Here is a 21091-nt window from a genome sequence, read left to right as displayed (position 1 = left end):
TTTAAACTTATTTACAGAATCGTATCAGATGTCTAAACTCATTTCAAAATCTAATGCACTAATATCAATACTATTTTCACTTGCGTTTACAAATTTGATGTAGGTACTGAGACATTTTAATATTTTTATTCTATTTTGTCTGTTTATATTCGAAAGTACTGGATGAATGAGTTCTTCGAAGCTCAAAGATCTTGTTCTATCTAGAGTATCAAATATTTTTCTTTGAAGCAATTCGAAAGCACGATTTAGATTGGAGCATTCACGATATTTATGTTCAATAGTTTCTCTCTGGAATCCACAGTGCAGGCAAGATTCGTCCTCTGCTCGGCGCATGGTAAACAGCAGTTGTCGACATGGTGATTTTTCGTTAGCCCACAGGAATAAGGTTTCTCTTTGATCAGGAGACAGTTGACGAGATGAAATGTTACGCCAAATCCGTTTCCAGTTTATGTTGCTATTATTCCGTTCCACTTTTGGAAGATCAGTGTTGGTTAAGAAGTGATGATATATTGCTCTAGCTGATGGCCTTTCTTGGATTGCAAGAGGTATAGTAGGTAGGATCTGTTTGATATTCTTTATGTCCGGAAGACTTGTTGGAGCGGGCTCAGAATTTTCGATCAACGACTTGTAGTATGGTATGCTATCAATTTCCATAATATGTCTGTTTAAAATGAGAGATTTACATTTTAAATCTGGTAGGTGAAGATTTAAACCCCCATGTTCGATTTTTCTTGCTAGTTGTTGTATGGGAACTCTTGCACAGTGACCTCTCCAAAGAAAGTTTCCACTGGTTGACGTTAATTTAGCGATGTGTCTTGTATTTGGAGGGAGGATCGAGGCAACATACCAAACTTTAGATTTGACAAACATATTAAGAATCGTTATCTTCTGATGGAGTTTTAGAGTTCTCATTGATTGAAGCCATACATGTTGGGAGACATTAGATAACAGTGTATTCCAGTTCAGTCGGATCATAACTCGAATAGAGTTTGCATAAGTGATACCTAAGATTTTAATAGTTTCTCTTGTCTGTAGCCATTCAACGTTTATGGGGTGTCCATTAATGTATCCCACATCAATAGCAGTGGTTTTACTTAGATTCAATTTCGCTCCAGAAACCAGCCCAAAGTTTGAAAATAGATCACGTATTCGCATAATTTTGTCCTGCGATGTTACTATTACGCTGATGTCATCAGCGTAGGCTACTACCGTGTCATTACTACATACATTTTCTATTCGGTTAAGAAGAGGGTGTAAATAGATGACAAACAAATGCATCGAGAGCGGATCTCCTTGACGAACAGATCTCTCAATTTGTATCGATGATGATAAGTGACCATTAATCAGTAGTCTTGATGATGAGTGTGAATACATTTTGAATATAATACTCACCAGATTGATGTTAAAGCCGAGATCAAGCATAACTTCTCGTAGATACTCGTGAGATACCCGATCGAATGCAGAATCTAGATCAAACGAGATCAGTTTTCCTCTCTGTTTACGTTCTATCAAACATGCTAAGCGATCCTTCAGAGAAAGAGTAGCCTGGAAAATATTTTTGTTCGAGTTAGAGCATTTTTGACTATCAGTGAGTATGTTGTGTTCAAACATCACTCTTTCTAGTCTACGTTTCATGATTCGTGAGAACATTTTGTAGTCGTTGTTCAAGAGCGATATAGGCCTATAGGATCTCAGTGAATCATCATTAGATTTTTTCTTCACCAACACTATAATTCCTTCGGCGAATTGATTTGGGATCTCGGGTGCAGTCATAATCTCATTCAGTATGAGGTTGATCTCGCGGTGGATTACGTCGAAGGCTCGTAGATAAAACTCTCGTGGTATTCCGTCCGGTCCGGCAGCTTTACGCGGCGCGCTGGTTTTTATTGCAGTCCAGATTTCCTGTGTTGTGATTTCGTTCGTGCTGTCGATATTCGATTCACTTCCGTCGGGTATCAATCTGCTGCATGTGAAGCGATCCTGCGCCGTTCCGTTTGGTGAACCCCTTGCATAGAGGCTTCGAAAATGGTTGAACATAGTGGACTCTATTTCTTCAGAATCTTCGATCAAGTTCCCTTGATCATTTTGTAGTTTTGTTATCACTGTTTTTTTCCGACGACGTTCTCCAAGCTGATAAGCGGATAGTGGTTCGCCGAACACATAATCTTCATTAGTGCGTACAAAAAGTTCGGTGAAACGCCGTTGGTGCAGGAGCATTTTGGATTTTATCCGATTAACCGTGGATATTGAAGAAGGGTTTTGCGAGTATTCTACATACGCTCGCTCAAGGTTAGAATACAGACGTTGTTGTTCAAAATGGAAAAGGTTGAACGCGATGTTAGATTTCCATTTGAAGAATTTTCGAATTTTTGGCTTTGCGAATTGAACCCACCATTCAGTCCAATTTGCAAAGTTTCGTCTTTGGCGAGTCCAAAAGTGCCATTGAGTCTCAAATTCCTCAATGGTTTCGTCGGTTAGTAGATGTGGTCGTATACTCCAGTATCCGCGTCCATGAGCGCGACCAAGAGAAGCTAGACAAATCCTAGCTGTGACTGCTTTGTGGTCGGAAAAGCAAACGACGTGGTTAATAATATTGCGAAGGTTGTGTCGAAGGTTAGGACTAATATAAATACGATCAAGTCTTGCAGCGGAATTGTGCGATAAATATGTGTGACCAGTCTCTCGAGGTGATAGTTGTACCCATACATCAAGAAGTTGTAGTTGTTGAACCAGTGTTTGGAGAGCTGGACTGTTATTGGAACCGGTTGCGTCTCTGCTGCGTATTACGCAGTTGAAGTCACCTGCTAGTATTGTGAACTCTGTACGATGACCAGGTCCTGGCAACGATACAGGATTTGTCTATGTATCGTGTGACCAACATCTTTTAACTAAGTGTTGGTGAATCTCGTTTTTAAGCTTTTTTCCTCAGATTTAAGCTTTTTTTGCCTTGAGAGCATAGGAGATGAAAGCTCAAATCTGAAGAAAAAAGCTTAAATCTGTCAAAAAAGGGGAAATCTGAGGGGAAATCTGAGAGATGTGCTCCATACGGTTTGTATAACATTGCCGGGAAGTGACGATGACGGAGGTAATATGGAAGTGTTGTATTGAAAAGGTTCTCTCTATTTCTATAGAAAGTATTCCCGGATGGAGCGTAGATGTTGCAAAGTGTTGTGTTGTTCACTCGTAGAGCTATAAGCCGACTGTCTAGGCTCTTTTCAATGTGTGAGAATCGTATGTGTTGTTTGAGGGCTATGGCAGTTCCTCTTCTACAGTGATCTACGTTGCACACGACATTGAAACCGGGAATGGAGAGTTCAGAAGAAGAGACTTCTTGGAGAAATATTATATCTAGTTCCATTGTTCTTATAAAAGTTCTAAGAGCATTGAGTTTGTTGGTGTTGGAAATTGTGTTAATGTTTACAGTAGCAAAGTTATAACTAACTGTATCCATACTTACGCAATTTCCAAATGTCTCTCGTCTTGTCGGCTCTTTTTGGGGAGCGGTTTGTTCCTATTGGAGCGTCGGCTGTCGGTAGATGTTCCAGATTCGTCGGTTTCGTTCCCATCGGCTAACTTTCGTTGTACATTCTCGTATTTCTGCATAGCTTGTCTTGTGAGTGGTGGTGGCATCAAGGTGTTTTTGGAGGTGGTTTGTTGAAGACTCGATGGTTTCATCTGAACAAGAGCTGGTTTCGAATTTGGAGCTGATGGTGTAGATTGTGTTGTGAATTTTGGTGCGTCGGTATTTATTACCGTTGGTGGTACATTTGATTGATTTGCAAGAACCTTAGCGTAGGACATTTTTTGTTGATCTGCGGCCATTTTCTGCACCAGCAGTTTTTTATTCTGTATACAGGGTATACCAGTGTGTACGAGCTCGTTGCAGTGTGAGCAGGTTTGTTTTTGTCCCTTGTAGTTAATAGCTACTTCTTGGGAGTCGATCGTGATGATCGAAGGAATGTTTCTCTCGAGAATCATTCGTGCTTGCCTAACACCAGTTGAGAGACCTCCGAAGAGGTATTTGTCATCCCACATTAGTTCGCGGATTGAGATGACTTCACCATATGGTGCAAGAGAGTTCAAGACGTCCTCATTTGGCGTTTCTTCAGCAAGATCGAAGATTTTCACGTCCACACCTCCATCTTCCATTAGTATACGTAGCTTGTAGGCCTTACCTTCGATCACAACTTCGTGCTTGTTATCGTGTTGAGAAACAACTCTTTCGGCGATTTCGAGGTCAACGACCTTAACGAAGACACAAGCGTGGCGTTTGCTTGGCTGGATCATGATGACATCGTCACGTGTTAATTCGAGCTGCTGCCCGATGAATTTATGAATTTCTTCAAAAAGTGGTGGTTTAGGAATATTCGCAAAATCGATGCGAAAAGTGTTTTCGCGTCGAGACATCGCGAACGAACGATATTCGCGACGATTCGTAGTACTATTAGAATTATCTATTTATTCGACAACCGCTTATAAAACACAACCGTCTTGGTTGAACTTCAAGCCAAGAATTATAGGATACGAAGTTACGGTATTCGACAAAGTTACTCAGCAAAAAATTCCTTTCAAGAATTTATAAATTGGCAAACAAACCATAACCAAGCTCGGTTCGACGGAAAAATACAAAAATGATGTTAATTTTTCAGAACAAAATATTCAATTTTCTCATACAAACATAAAAGCTCAAATTCACTCATGTTACTTAAAAGTTCGGCAAACACTCATGATGAATTTTGAACCAAAACAAAGCTTTTCAGACCCCAGGGCTTAAAAAATTCAAAAATGACCCCAAATCGACTCAGGATAAAGACAAATGTGAGAAAAATTTGACAAAATTTTGACAATAATGCAAAGTTTTAAAAGATTTAAATTAAGGACAATTATTTGACAAACAATTACAAATATGACGAATAATAGCTTAGCTTAGCTTGATTGACTACTCACATCCACCTTAAGTCATTGAAACCGAAATGCCGTTGAAAATTCGGAATTATACTTTTAAAATGATATAAAGTTCTTGCTATCCATAGTTCATTCCATCATAATAGTACTAAAGCATTTCGTATTCCATAACTGCTGGTGTGGCTCAGTAGAATAAATTCTTCATCACCAATGGTTGCTACTCCGTGATTGACCGAGGCCATCAATTTTGCCCAGAGGTCAAAAGAATGGTGTCTGGAATTGACAACACATTCACAATGAACAAAACTGATGCTCTCTCTTTAAACATCAATAACGGCGCACGTCCTAGTAGTCAATAGATATAGAGGAAAATAAGAGAATGTAAAATTATGCTTTAGGCCCGAGTTCACCTCTGCATCCCTACAAAAAAAAATATTTTTGTAGGGATGGGGGAAAAGGGATATGATCAGAAGACACGTTTGACAAGTGTATATATCTTAGTAAATCTATTCTCCGGTGCTTTCATTGTTCCTATCAAAATGTTTTTTAACTCTACACAACAAAACAAAAAATCAAGAGACATGCACATCAGTTAACAGAAAAATCATAAAACTAATTGTGAATAACAAATATTGGCCCACAAGCGTAACAATCACAACATCAAAAACAGTGTAGATAAAATAAAAATAAAAATTATTTAATTTAAAGTTTTTCTTCGGTTGATATTTGTAAGCTATAATAAATCCAACCTTTCTCTAAGAGACCGTCTTTTGATATCAACAAATTCAACAAGATAATATAAGAAAGATGCAGATGTATAGTTAACTAAAATGTAAATTCTGTAACTCCTGTTTCTTTTTTGAAAAATAACAGAATCTTTGTTATATTTTGAATGCAGAATAAACAATAGAATTCATCATTGATCAATTTCAATATACTATTGTTATTTTTTTAGTTAATAAAGGACAATTATTTGACAAAAAATTACAAATATGACGAATAATGTCAAAAAAAAAAATACATTCAAATTACTAAAATCAGACAAACATATGATATAACAGTGAAAAAACTTTTTTTTTCTTTTTTATAGGAATATAACCCATTATGGTAATTCTTCCTCGGACTGAAAAAACTAAGACAAATTGGTTAAAATTTTTCCAAATGTGATAGAATATGACAAAGTTCTGACAAAACTTTGACAAAAATATGATCAAAAATTTAAAAATGAGGTAAAAATATAACAAAACTTTGACAAAAATATATCAATTAAATGACAAAAATGATGATAAATACTTTTTTTATGTTATCACGTACAGGAATGTGTACACAAAAGGACGCAGCCAGTAGAATTCGAAAAAAAAAATCGATTCAAAATGACCTTTGGGTGTGACGTAAGGTGTGCTAAGAATTTCTGAAACAGTCTAAAGTAACTTTGTGATATGGTCCAAACACGGTCGCTCGGCTCGGAATCTTGTTTGTTGCCTTCAAAGGGTAGCGTCATTTTTCTCCTGGATCCATTTCTGAATCAATTTGCTGAGTCATTTGAGGATTGTTCAGATCAACGTTTATCCCACGCAAGATCAATTAGAATACATTTAAAACATTTCTTGTTGAATTTTGTGATTGTGGTTGTAAATAGCTTGATTGATTACCCGAGAAATAACTAGACTTGTTATGTTTAGGTAGTCAAACCGACATCTTCGACGCTTAGCAGAACCAGGACAACCTAGGGTGTCAATATCAGTCCCGTGTAGTTCAACAGCTAGTTCCTATTTGTAGTTCAAATGCAGCGAATTTCTACTTCCCGCTCCGATGGAAAACGATAAAACTACAGCGATTAAATTACCCGCAGATTCTCGAACAGTTCGGTTTCGTTCGAATATCATCATACACACAAGGTGTAGGAAAGAGGTTATCCCGATGATTCTGGTATTGTTTTGCATTTTGAATACAATTGCTCAGACAAGACTCAACGCGATAACCGTTCACCGAGCTTGTTGGAACCCTGAATTTAGGCTATTATTCGTCTACCGAAACACTCCAAAGTAGCACCACCTAACGGTCATCATAATCGAGCGTAACAATATCGTTTTGCGCGGCCACTGTCCGGAGGCCTCCACGGTTTATGAAGCGTGATATGGAGATGCACCAAATGGCAAAATGCATGCAAACACACCGATGCTTGATTTTCGCTAGGTCTCTCTCGGCAATCGAAATGAACATCTAAACTGCCCTTTCGATGCACAAAGTTTTGGACGAGGGTTACCAAACACAAAAACTTTTAAGATTACAGTCAATCTTGATGAAAAAAATAAATGTGATATTATATTTATAAAACGTACCCAAATTAAAGTTTTTAAAACAGGATCTGGTAACTCGATTTGCAATGCACGTTGATTGCACTTTCGAAACAATATCGATATCGTTCTGAATTCAGCCTTCTCGCAAATCCGACCAGCAGCAGTTTCACCGGGAGTAAGTCGATATAGTTTCCCTAGAGCAGAACCATCGAAACCACAAAATCCGGAGCGATCGGACTCTGAGAAGGGCGCGGACAATGCATGGACAGACCATGTGGGGATACAACATGGAACAATAATGTACGGATGTTCAATCTCTCCATTCTCGACCGGACGCCAATGACGATGACGACGGCGTTATTGCGGGTGCGACGCATGCCAGAAGGAGCGCAAATATCAGTTGCATTGAGTGCAGAAATGGTGAATGGGCTACGGAAGATGGAATCTGATATTGCACTCAAGTGCAAAATGTGCAACTTTGAATGGGGAATTTTATCAACCGAAAAAATTCAATCTACTGTGATAAGATACGATTCCCATCTATATGTGTTAGCTATTCATATCTACAGATTACCGATTTCTATGCAATGATAAATCCCTTGGGATCGAGATTCACTCCAATAGCCCTATTGTGACGTTTGATCGAATTAGTCACAGTTTAGCACCTTTCTCTTGATCACGAATCGGACCAGAGAAGATTTTTAAATTTTTTACCCATTTTCTCTGGAAGAAAGCTCGAGAAATGGACCCTAATAACAAAACAAAACAGATACAAATGAGGGACCCATAAATCAGCACAGCACCACTTCTTCGGTATTTTCTCCCGAAGGAAAAAAAAACTAAAATGAGCAAGGAAAATCAATGCCAAACAGCCTTCTGTCGAATATCGAGAGGTTTCGGTTGGAGGTTTTTTCTTCAACAAGATACCTGCCGCTAGGATTGGATTCAGCTTTTGTTCATCCTCAAAAAAAAAAAAAAAATCCAGTTGTGGTGGCGATCGAATAAATTAGAAAATGACACAACGTATCAGACACTAATTTACGATCTCACACCGCGGTTGGATTTGTTTTTTTTTTCTGAGTTTTTCGTCTTCTTTCATCTGGCCACAAGAATCTGGAAGAAGCGTGTAATTTGAACCCAAATGTGATATCTATTGGTCGAGATGATGTATTCCTTTGGCCGGTAAGTTTGTTTCGATTTTTTTTTTTGGATCTGGACTGAAGTCAACTTTGGTGGCATTCGAGTTATTTTGAGGGTGATAACAAATATCGATCCCATGTTTGATGAATCGTTTAGAAAGTCTCTTCAGTTTGCGAAATTTAGCAGGATTCAAATGTTACATTAGACCGAATCGATTTGGGGTCATTTTTGAATATCTCAAACCCTAGAGCCTTGAAAGCTTCGTGTTGGTTCAACACTGATCCATGATTTCCTATACAATTTTTAAGTAACGTTTACGTAAATTTTGAGTTAATTTGAATTTTTATGTGTGTATAGGAAAATTGAATATTTTGTTCTGAAAAATCAACATCATTTTTGTTTCCTGTGAGGAACCGAGCGTGACAAAATTGTATGGGAAAATATAAGGAGAGTCTTGAATAGTCATAGAAACACCCCAACTCCAAATACCCCAAATTGTATGGGAGTCGCTCTCTCCCTTTATATGTTTCGACTTAAAGGAGGATAGGGAGGGGGTGCTAAATAATCGTAAAACTCTTTTCGTACTCACATACACTTCATTTTTTAATTGTGTCCTAATATCCGTACCTGCCAAATTCGGATCCATTTTCTTACCTAGTTCTCAAATTTTGCAAAAAAATGTATTGGAGCCTCCTTTGGCACTAAGTACTTTTACCCCATTGCACAGTGGTGCAGATCATCAATCTAGCTGTACGAAATTAATAGCACCCAGGGATGAAGAGATAGACATTTGATGTCTTCAGCAACATTGTTTAGTTTTACATGGAGCATATTTCAAGATCAAAATTTTTGCCGAGATAAAAATGCAAACCTTTTGTTCTTCAAATTAGGGCTTTGATGTCTTCAACAAAGAAGTTTATCTGATCAAAATACATAAGTTTGTAGAATATGTCAAAGTCCTATCACATCACCCTCAGAAGTAACAGTCAAAGTAAAAAAAATCTCTTAAAAAACAGTTTTTTGAAGCTGGCACGTTGTAGATTGGATAAAGTGGTTCGCTGTCTTTGAAACAAAGTTGTAACAAGCCACGATCTACAGTTGTCTCATACATTATGATGGGTTTAGAAGTTGCTGAAGCCCTATAGAAAGGATTTAGTGTATCTTATTGGCAATTTTTGAAGGCTCGTCCATCGAAAAGTGCACATTTTCGCAACACCCCCTTTTTTGTGATTATTTTTGATGATAAGCAGAACCATTTCCATTTGAAATTAGCGGTGAAATCGGTGGAACTAGTAGACATTTGAATGATTGAAAATACACTTTTTATATGAAAATTACCTATTTTACTTATAGAAAAAACGTTGATAACATTTAATTCATTAATAAAGTGTTGCAGTTTTCTTTTATATACTTTGTTTTATTAAAAGACTTTGAAATTCGATATTTCAAATCATTTAAACTAAAAAAAATGCAACTTATCTGTTAAATTTGGTAGAGAGTTTTTTTTTACTTTGACTGTTACTTCTGAGGGTGATGTGATAGGACTTCGACATATTCTACAGACTTATGTATTTTGATTAGATAAACATCTTTGTTGAAGACATCAAAGCCCTAATTTGAAGAATAAAAAAGTTAGCATTTTTATCTCGCTATCGGTGGACCCCTCGGCAGAAATTTATATATTGAAATATGCTCCATGTAAAACTGAACAATGTTGCTGAAGACATCAAATGTCTATCTCTTCATCCCTGGGCGCTATTAATTTCGTACAGCTAGATTGATGTTCTGCACCACTGTGCATTGGAAGGAGAAAAGGGTGCTTAATCTTTAATTACTGTGCACTTCTCCGTGTACTATCCTCTCAATGTAAGGAGGGAGGGCTCTCAAACAGTCATAGAAACATTTCTGGTATCCAAATACCCTTCGAAAACAAATTGATTCCATTTGCTCGATTAGTTTTAGAGTTTTGCAAGAAAATTATACGGAAGCCCCTTACACCCCCCTCCCCCTCCCTATCACCCCACTGGAAGAAATAAGGAAAACTAAACCATGATAGAAACATTCCACGTACCCAAATACACTGCCATTTGCATGATTAGTTAACAGAGTCGATTTCATTTTTAAATTTCGCAAATCCTGGGGTTTAAAAAGCTTCGTTTCACGGAGAAAAAAGACCACAGTTGTTCTAATTATTTCAACTGATTATACCAATCATTAAAGCGTTGTTGATTTTTTCGCATCCAAATATAAATATAATAGACTCAACTACAAACTGATGATTGACTTTAAGCAATCAACAATGAATATAATAGAATGAACTGAAATGAAATAATTGATCCAGCTGTTTATATGATAGATTCAACTACATTTGTATGATTGATTTTAGGCATTAAACTATAAAAATAATAGATTCAACTATACATTCCTAGTTGACGTCTCACATTTTACTATAAATACGATACATTCAATTGTAGTGGAATAATAGATTCTACTGTAAAAATGGTTGATTCAACTGCAATTATCTGATTGATTTTAGTTGTTCAACTATAAAAATTATAGATTCAACTGTAGTGGTATAATAGATTCAACCGTAAATATAAGAGATTCAACTTCTAGGTATTGAACTATAAATAGAGTAAATTAAACTATATTTTTGTGATTGATTGTGTGATACTTCAATTCTATAGTGTTCATCAGCAAAAACAAAACATAAATCGTAAGTGTGAGACCAATAGGTGTTCTCTGCAGCGATCGTAGTGCAGTTTTCGGGCTCAGCCGGCAGTTCCTGACGTTGGTGGTGAAGCGCAAACGCTCTCCGGCGATGGGGAAACATTTTCTTTACCACTTCCTGGCAGCAGTCGTGTAGTAGGAATCGACGCGAAATCGACGTGGGCTTCAACGTTCCTTCACGTGATCCTGGCAGAACTCCACAGATTTCTGAGGACGTCTTCTGGGACCGATTAGTTAAGACGCACAATTTGCTGGGCAACCTTGCATCAAGACGCAAAAAGTACAACATCATAGGAACTGGGACGTGGATATCGGGATTTCCGGTCAGCTTTTCTAGCATCGCGCTTAACTGCTAAAATACTTTCAAATGGCTCCAATCTAAAGGAAAGGGGGCTCCCATACTAAATTAATAAAAATATGACATAGTTCTAACAATTTTCAGAAGCTACTGAACCGATCAATGTGAAACATGATTTGTAGCCGTTTTAAAGACTAGGAATGGTTTTTAAAAATACTTTCAACCTCCTCTGAATCCAAAAAGGAGGGCTCCTATACAAAATTAACAAAAATTTTACACCATTCGAATAATTTTTGTAAACTTCTTAACCGATCAACGTGAAATTTGATGTGTAGCCATTTCAGGACCATGAATGATTTCTATAATACTTTAAAAGCCTTCCAAATCCAAAGAAGGGCTCCCTTACAAAATTAACAATAATTTGACACAATTTGTACATTTAAAGAAAATTACTGAACCGATCAACGTGAAATTTTGTGTGTAGCCGTTTTCGAGTCCGAGAATGGTTTTTATAATAGTTTCAAACCCCTCCAAATCCAAAAAGGGGAGACTCTCATACAAAATTAGTAAAAAATTAACAAAATTTTAACAATCCTCGAAGGATTATTGGCAAATAGAGAAACTGAAGCGTTTTGACTTAATGAGACGATCTTTTGAATTGACAAATAAGTTTTAACCGAATTGGATGATATATTGTATTGATAGACGCTTCCCACTATAATGAAAGAAGACCCTCAGATTCAATAAAAGTAACATACATATTATTAAAAAAAACCAATGTCTTAGTGTTTTGGTGTAAAGTGACTTACCCAAGTAACATTTAAAGTTTTAAAGCAGGCTACAAGATTAAGTTTTGGTTTTATAAGGGGCTTGAGTAGTTAAATAAAACTATCGGTGTTACTTAGGTTAGTGTTACTGTATTGTAGATCCCTCCTTATCCCGGAAAAAAGAAAACAACAACAACATCCCTCCTATTTTTTTCTTCTTCAGGTTGGCTCCTTCAACCTTCAATTATTAAGTTATGTTAAGACTCAAAACAATCTAGAAGCTCAGATGCCATGAACAGTAGTTCGCTTTAAATAATGTTGAAATTTAATATAAAAGGGAGTATATTTAAATTATGATTATTTTAACGCACCTACATTTTCCATGGAAGTGGTAGCAAAGCACACTAGGTCAGCTAGCTTATAAAAATATACAATCATATTATTATAGTTGAATCGATCATATTTATAATTAATTCAATCAAATCATTATAGTTGAATCTATCATATTGTTATAGTCGTCTATTATTACTATAGTTGAATGTACGACATTTATCGTACATTATAGTTGAATCTATTGTATTTATAGTTGAAAGCACAAAATCAATCATTCAACTATAGTTGAATGTGTTATATGTATTGTTAAATATACGAAATCTATCAGATTGCTTATTATATATTTTGTTGAAATTTTTATAATTCTAGTTGGTCGAGAATCAATCAGATATATAATTGAATATAAGTGGATTATTGCTGGAAATACAATACTTTCTTCTCCGTGAATATTTTCTGACACATCGATTAAGGAGAATCTAAACTATGGTTTTTTGCTAATAGTCATACTGAACTCGCTAAGGTGTGCTTTTTATGGGTATGTTTTATTACTGCCCATGCGCTCGTTAAAACGCGCCAATTGTTGAAAATAGTACATATTAATTTTTCAAAACGGTCAATTTTCATTGAAAGTGAATAAAATGTTAAAAAACCCGAATTAATACACTTTACAGTGGATTGGAGGCTTTCTTACAGAGTGTAAATTATCTATCTTTTTTTAATTAAATATTAATAATCTATAAAAAGGATTATGATTCAAGAAAATCGAAAAGCAAAAATGACTTAACTCAATATAAAACGATGGCCAGTACGTTTTTTGGAGGATAAGCGAACTGATATTTAAGGAGTTCATTTACTATCAAAATATTTCAAACTGTTTAAGTTTGAGAGAGCCATGTTTCTCGACGCTCACTAGTGGTCAAGGGAGTTAGCCTTCTAAACTTTCATGATGATCGTGGGATCGATTCTCGGCTAATTGATGAACTTTTTGGCAAATTTTCGATTACCTCTGTAATTAATTTAGCGATTGCTGGCCACCGCTGCTGAGCAAATGGCTACCTTTTTTGGAGCCGACATAAGCGTTATATTTACTATGGAATAGAAATTTTTTTAACAATTTTCTTTTTTTATTTTTAAGATATGACTTACAAGAAAAAAAAATCCAATTTTTTTATACAGAATTCATCAAAATCGTGAAACCTAGAATAGGAGTTAATGTGGTAAGAACGTTTCAACGGAATATACAAATCCACGGACATCTTCGTAACTCGTCGAGCTGAGTCGATTGATATATATAAAGTGGGGTCTTGGACCCTTAAACAATGATATCCCCAACTGACCGTTCGCTATGCCTTTCTGTAAGAAAGCCAATAATATGAAGAGGAATGTTCAGTTGAGGAATTTAAATCGCAAGAGATCGCAGACTGATAATTTTTATTTTCAGTTAAATTTAAAATTTAAAATTTTAATCAAAGTTGGTTTGTACAAAAAAATCATCTGAAAATCATAAATATTAAGTAGAATTGCAGTTTAGTAAGCAAATTTTGTTTAAAACAAAACCTCAAACATCCAACAGACTTTAATTTTGTATGGAATTAATTTTTTCAGGAAAAATTTTTTGTGATAAAAAATGTGTAATCTTCTTGTTAAAAAATCTGCAAGGAATGCTTAATTTTCGTTGTCTATTGATTGAGATCTTAATTATTGCAGTATTTACAAGAGCCAATTTTCAAAGTTTATTATTAAGTTTGGATCAAGTTTGCAGTTATTAGATTTGAACCGCTAATTTATTATCTTTTCCTCTTATTTTGAAATTTTGATTTATTTGAATCGATGGTAAAAACATTTATATTTGCTCAAAATTTTTATAAATTGAGTTTTTATGATCAGAGCGTAGAACAAGTAATGTTTAAGAATTTTAAGATTTTCAAAATCTCATTTAACGCTCTGATCAAATGAGCTGAATGTACAAGACTCTTGTGCACATTCAATGATTTTACCATCGGTGAAGGTAAGTACCTTATTTCGTTACTAAAAGCTTTATATAAAATATTAGCTAAGCATTTAACTGATTTAAGGACATATTTTTAAAACGAAACTTTTTCGAACGAAAAACTATTGATGTGAAAGAACTTAAAAATGGATACCCAAATAGTTCTAAATTAACACAAAAAAACTGTTTATCATTTATCAACGCCACAGACCCCCCCCCCTATGAAGCGGCTCTTCCTACGGCCCTGTATGTATCTACTATATAATTGTTTTAAAAAAAATCTTCTAAAAAACGCGTTCAGCCAAAGCTTTGCGAAATGATAGTATTTTATTAAAAAAAAATCTTTTTAATATGAACATTCGTATTCCCATAGGTCAAGTTTTGATTTCATTATTCTGTGCGGATAACTAAACATTAAGGGAATCATGAAAAACAACAATAAAAATTGAAATATTTAATAAGAAAAAGGTTCAGATATGTAAATTGCTTCATAAAAAAAATATGGCGAATCATTCTAAATTCTTATTTGAAAACATGAAACATTTGAAAACATACAAAAACTTTCCGAGTTTTTTCCCGAAAGTGTTGTTGGGTCATTCGCGAAAAGCTGACGTGCTTTTGGTAGGAATAGGAGCATAAATTTTTTTGAGAAGTTTATGATGAATTAATGAGTTGGTTCGATTCTTAAATTAAAAATGAAATGGCTTCAAAAATAAACTAACCTATAATAGTACTTGTAGATTGAATGGGTTATTTAATTTTCTGCCATTATATTGAAATTTAGATGATTTATTGAGACAGAGCTGAGAACAGGAAGTTTTTCATCTGCACAGGATTTTCCAACTAATACCAAAGGGAATGGAAATTTTCAAATAACTCGGTGAGCTAAATATTATTCTTCAAAGTAATATCCGTACTTTTGATGAACTTTTATTTTCATGTCTGGTCTGAGTTTTTGGGCTCAAACGTGTCTTATTATTTTACTAGCATCACAAAAAGTTTAAGTTTCAGTCTCCATGGGAGTTCCGACTGATGTTCAATTGCGATGAAAGTTCCACGTTAAAGAAAGAAGTACACCAAAAAGAGTTTTGACGGAAGATTTTCTACTTCAAAATTGATAGATAGGAAACCAAACATGAAGAACGATGACTATTGTAAGTAAGTTGGAATAAGAAGTCCAAAGACGCTGAATATAATACTCCGGAATTGATCGTAATATTCTGAAAGCGATTCGATAGGCTTTTGGGATCTCATGAATACGATCTGAAGTAGATCGTACATCAAATTATTTAAGTAGTTAACATTGAGGTTTATATTCTCAAAAATGTATGCAGATTTTTTGTGGCTTGAAAAATGCAACTCAGTCAACTTTTCGTTCTGAAACACTTGCCCTGCTCTGTTAAGACGCCGGGCGTACACCCAATCAAAGAGCAGAGACGGCTTTGCCAGGGTGAGAGCAAGAGAAAAAAATCATCACATTAAGTGTTGGGGAGCAGCGCTAAAGCTACTCAGTTGGTTTGGTTCTTTCCCAACAAGAAACGGAAGAAGAAAAAGCAATGTCGTTTCGTGCTGTTTGTTTGCCTACTGTGGTAGGAAGAGAAGGAAAAAATTGCACTTCAGTTGTGTATTTCGGCATTTCTCCTTCTCACACAGTAGTGTTGCTATTGGGGCACCGGTTTTGCTCGGCACTTGGCTTCGGCTGTACTCGGAAACGAGTGTAGAGCATTTCGGAAGGAAGTGTGGTACTCTACAAATCGTGGAAGATAACGGTGCGATTTACACAGCGCACTGTCGGATTTGAGAAGTGCGGGCCAACCATGATTGAAATCATGCAGAAGATGCTCAATTTGTTTAACTGGTCGTTAAACTACAAAAAAGAAAATGCCTTGCTTTCAAGGACAGGAAAAAGATAAATGTTATTTACAGCACCTTGATAAGACTGGCAAAATAAAAGAAGATCGTTTGATGTGTAGCCGACGATTGGCTTTGCTACACACACTACCACTCATGGCTCTATTGGTCGATGGATCTTCGCGCTCCTGTCTACTCACACAAGTGGAAGGTTCAAGCAGCTAACGACATTCATTGCGGCAGGATACTGGTCGCCCGTTCAGATAATACCCAGTGAACATTTTGGTATGTATATTTCAGTTTTTTCTGAGATATACACACTTTTGTACAATCTGGAAAAGTTGTATAGAATATTCTATATGAGCCTGTACGTACCAAAGTGGAGGCAATATACGGACCAAACTTTGCTTACCTTGAAAATATACAACTTTGTATTGCGTTTTCAACAATTTGATAGCAACTTTGCTTTACATAAAATCTTAGGATTGTACAACTTATAACTTTCTATTGCCTGCCTTTCAATTTGATTACAATTTCCTTTTGCAGGTAGCCTGAGGTTTGTACAACTTTCATCACCATTTATTATTACTGTATCCCAAAGCAATTATATTATTCCCATATTACGATTTTACTATGAATCGCCGTGAACACAAATACAATAGAGTATAATGTTTACTGCGAAAAAAATTGAACAATATACAACTTCAAATATACCTTCCCTCAGTCTCGAACTCACAACGTTCCGATCCCTGTCCTTCGATACTTTCTCGGCGCCATTTCATGTTCATACAAACAAGCAAATTTGTTCATGTACAGTTGAGAGTTCCGTTTAAAAATCAGTTGATCGTATAAAATACCACTGACTGCATCATATCGGACTCAAAATCTATTTATAGATGCCGTTTTTTGAAATACAATTTTAAACTATTTCATGGGCGATTCTATTACACTCAATAATAGTATTCAGCGCTGTGCGACCGTAGCTAGCTATTTACTGTAGGGGAGAATGAGGATACTTGATCCCTGGGGATACTTGATTCCTTAGCTATATCTCGAAACTGGAATGTCTTACAAAGATCAAATGTTCTAGAAAAATGTGCCAAAATGAGCAAAATTACAATGCTTGTAGTTTAAAAATTTTTAACAAAATAATTGTTTGAGTAATTGAACTTTGTTTGAAAAATTTCACAAAATGTAACTTGAAGATCTTTTTTCATCACTTCAAAATGTTCCTTACATGGGAAAATTATGAAAAAAATATTTGTTCCAATGTATCAATCGTTCGAGCGTAAAATTAACTTCATAATGCCATATTTTCAAAGTAATGGAAATCTCTCAACTTTTTTTCAGAAAAAGTTTTCTAAAATGTTGATTATGGGTACAATTGATCCCCTAGAGTTGGGTACAATTGATCCCCCTTCCAAACGGCATATTCTTCTTCTGAATTGATCGTTATGATTGCGGATTACGGAATTACTAATATTTATCCAAAAACTAATATTTATCAAACAATTGTCTGAAGAAAAGAGCAAAAATAATTAATTTTCTCTTAATTATAAAAAATAGCGCCTTTAAGTATGCAATGACTTAACGTTGAGACAAAGTTATAGAATTTTCTTCTTATGCCTGCTATAAATTGTGAAATAAGAACAAAAATGATCAAAATAGTCAATTAACATTCTATCTTGGGGTTTTGTTTGATTTTCATATAAGGATTAGGGCTTCCTGAATAAAAGATCAAGTCTCCTTCAATAGGGGATCAAGTCTCCCCTACCTTCAGAAAAATCGCAATTTTTTTACTCCCACGAAAATGCTTCTAGTTCATCAACGGGTTCAAGTATCGTTCTAATTTTTGGAGCATAGAAACTTGAAGTTACAAGCTGTCAGAAAATGTCAAAGACGGCGAGTTTCTAATTTTTTCCAAAAAGATATGGTGAAAATAAGAAAAGGGGATCAAGTATCCCCACTCTCCCCTACTGTTAAACAATTCGACAATCTGCAGATTGTTTAAATTCCATTATACGATATTCTTACAATTCCTGTACGACCTTTCATGGAAATAATACGTCATCCTAGATCGCAAGCATGAATAATTGGTTAATTGTACAGTGGGATTAAATATTAAGCTTTACACAATTCTACTGCGATTCAAAACAACTTTATTGATCTTTCTATACGATTAACAAAATGTTATCGTATATAATTAACTATACAAATCAAAAACGATAAAATATAACTTAGCTACAACATGATGTTTATACAATTCTAATTTAAACTGGATGCTTATACAATCTACAATGAACACTACTTCACGATTTCTGGTTATTGTCGTACTTTAACTCATGTCTCACCAAACAAAATCAAGTATTCGGACATTCAATGAATTTCCGTTTTTGTTTAACTTCCAATACGCGACCATTCGATCCAAAATTCGTTGATAGACTACCTCGACACTTCATCGCGATACGCTTTCTCATTTTTACTTTCATAATTTAATATTTTCGCTATCATTCTTCCAATGCATTTTTTCGGGTACGTTCACACATATTTTGAGTTATACACGCTTAAATGTGTTGATTGCATATTTCATAATATATGCTCATAAATAAAGTTTACAACAAATTCATGTTTTATTCTTGAATTTTCTGTTTACTACTTTAATCACTACAGTTATCTGGGTAGAATACGAAGCTCAGTTTGCTCAAGGTTCTTCTTATTTATTTCCCGCAGAATCTGGGTAAAAACAATACCAATCAGATCTTGCATGGGATTATATTTGCATTCCCCAGATGGATGGCTGAATCGATCAATTTCCTACGAGATGCACCTTCTGGGATGATGCGATTATTATTAGCGATTCGATGCCGCCGCAACACCGACAGGTTATTGGCAAGTAAGTATTGTAGTAGAAAGCGCAATGTTTTGCCCATCGCAAATTGTAATGATGACTTATGACACCCGCACGATTGGTCTGATGTAGATTTTTCCATTCCACACCAGCCGGCATATCGGATCGGATTGAGTCGGATTGCTTTGGTTCAACAATTTGTTCAGTCGGTCAGACAGACCTACACCAACCAGAATCGAAGCAAGCCTTCCCTTCGGGTCTTTGCTGTGCGATGCCGATGATGCGGTCTGGTTGATTGAATTCTTGCATCCAAGTAAGCTGAATCGAATCGAATTTAAATCTCGTCCTGTCGAATTTGTTCTGTGTGGCTTCGATGGCATGGAATGGTACACGGTTGCTATGGATATTGATCCGATTAGCGAACGTTGATTGCATTGATGGTTGTCGGTGAACCGTGGAAACTTTGTATGGAACGTTTTTTAAAGAACATATTTGTATTCCATTGGTATTTCTCCATTAAGTATCTATGCATCGAAAGAATCTGTTACATTTTTTTCTAGATCAGTTGCTCGAAATCACTATTAATTCTCACCAATTAGCTCAAGCCGTTAAAGGCGGCGCGGATCCAACTTGCTTAACCCCTTGATCATACATGAGCATCGTTGCTTAGCCGCCCACTTAACCAGAAGAAACACACATTCGGATTAACTAGTGCGCACGCCTTAGTAGGTTTATCTCGGAGATTTATTGCAACCAAACCGTCGACGAAGACGACGACGACACTAGCTGGACCGCCTCTTTTGCGCTCTATGGCGTCCGGACGATGAACGGATCGACCACCACCGCGGATTCGAAAATCCGGCGGCCGGCGTTTGGCCATCCATGCCTTGGGAGGTTATAAACGCATGTAGAATTGACAACCGCTTCTTTCCTCCACCGGATTGTGTGGCGGCACCGGAAATCGTGGTTAATTTATAGTCAAGTAGAAGAAATTAGTCCCAATCTTTGGCCGTGTTTTTTTTGTCGTTAACGGCTTGCAGCGCGATTTTGATCCAGCCATACGTATGTGTGCATCGGAAACGTCGATATCGAGAAGTATGTTGCACTTCCCCCTCATTTGATCTAGACTAGACATCAAGTGAAAGTGTTAATCCACCAATTACCGGCCGCTTGACTCGGATCAAACAGATAGGTCTAACGTTTAATTGAGACTGCCAAGTTTTGAATCATTGAGCACTTCAATCTTAAATGACTTATGAAAGGTATCAAACAAACCTTCAAATTGTCAAAAGTGTCTAAATTGTCAGAACTGAAAAAATTGTTAAAAATCTAAAAATGGTCAAAATTGTCAAAATTGTCAAAATTGTCAAAATTGTCAAAATTGTCAAAATTGTCAAAATTGTCAAAATTGTCAAAATTGTCAAAATTGTCAAAATTATCAAAATTGTCAAAATTGTCAAAATTGTCAAAATTGTCAAAATTGTCAAAATTGTCAAAATTGTCAAAATTGTCAAAATTGTCAAAATTGTCAAAATTGTCAAAATTGTCAAAATTGTCAAAATTGTCAAAATTGTCAAAATTGTCAAAATTGTCAAAATTGTCAAAATTGTCAAGATTGTCAAAATTGTCTAAATTGTCTAAATTGTCAAAATTGTCAAAATTGTCAAAATTGTCAAAATTGTCAAAATTGTCAAAATTGTCAAAATTGTCAAAATTGTCAAAATTGTCAAAATTGTCAAAATTGTCAAAATTGTCAAAATTGTCAAAATTGTCAAAATTGTCAAAATTGTCAAAATTGTCAAAATTGTCAAAATTGTCAAAATTATCAAAATTGTCAAAATTGTCAAAATTGTCAAAATTGTCAAAATTGTCAAAATTGTCAAAATTGTCAAAATTGTCAAAATTGTCAAAATTGTCAAAATTGTCAAA

Source organism: Uranotaenia lowii, chromosome 3 (genome assembly GCF_029784155.1).
Source record: "Uranotaenia lowii strain MFRU-FL chromosome 3, ASM2978415v1, whole genome shotgun sequence".
Taxonomy (NCBI): domain Eukaryota; kingdom Metazoa; phylum Arthropoda; class Insecta; order Diptera; family Culicidae; genus Uranotaenia; species Uranotaenia lowii.
This window is presented reverse-complemented; position numbering follows the sequence as displayed.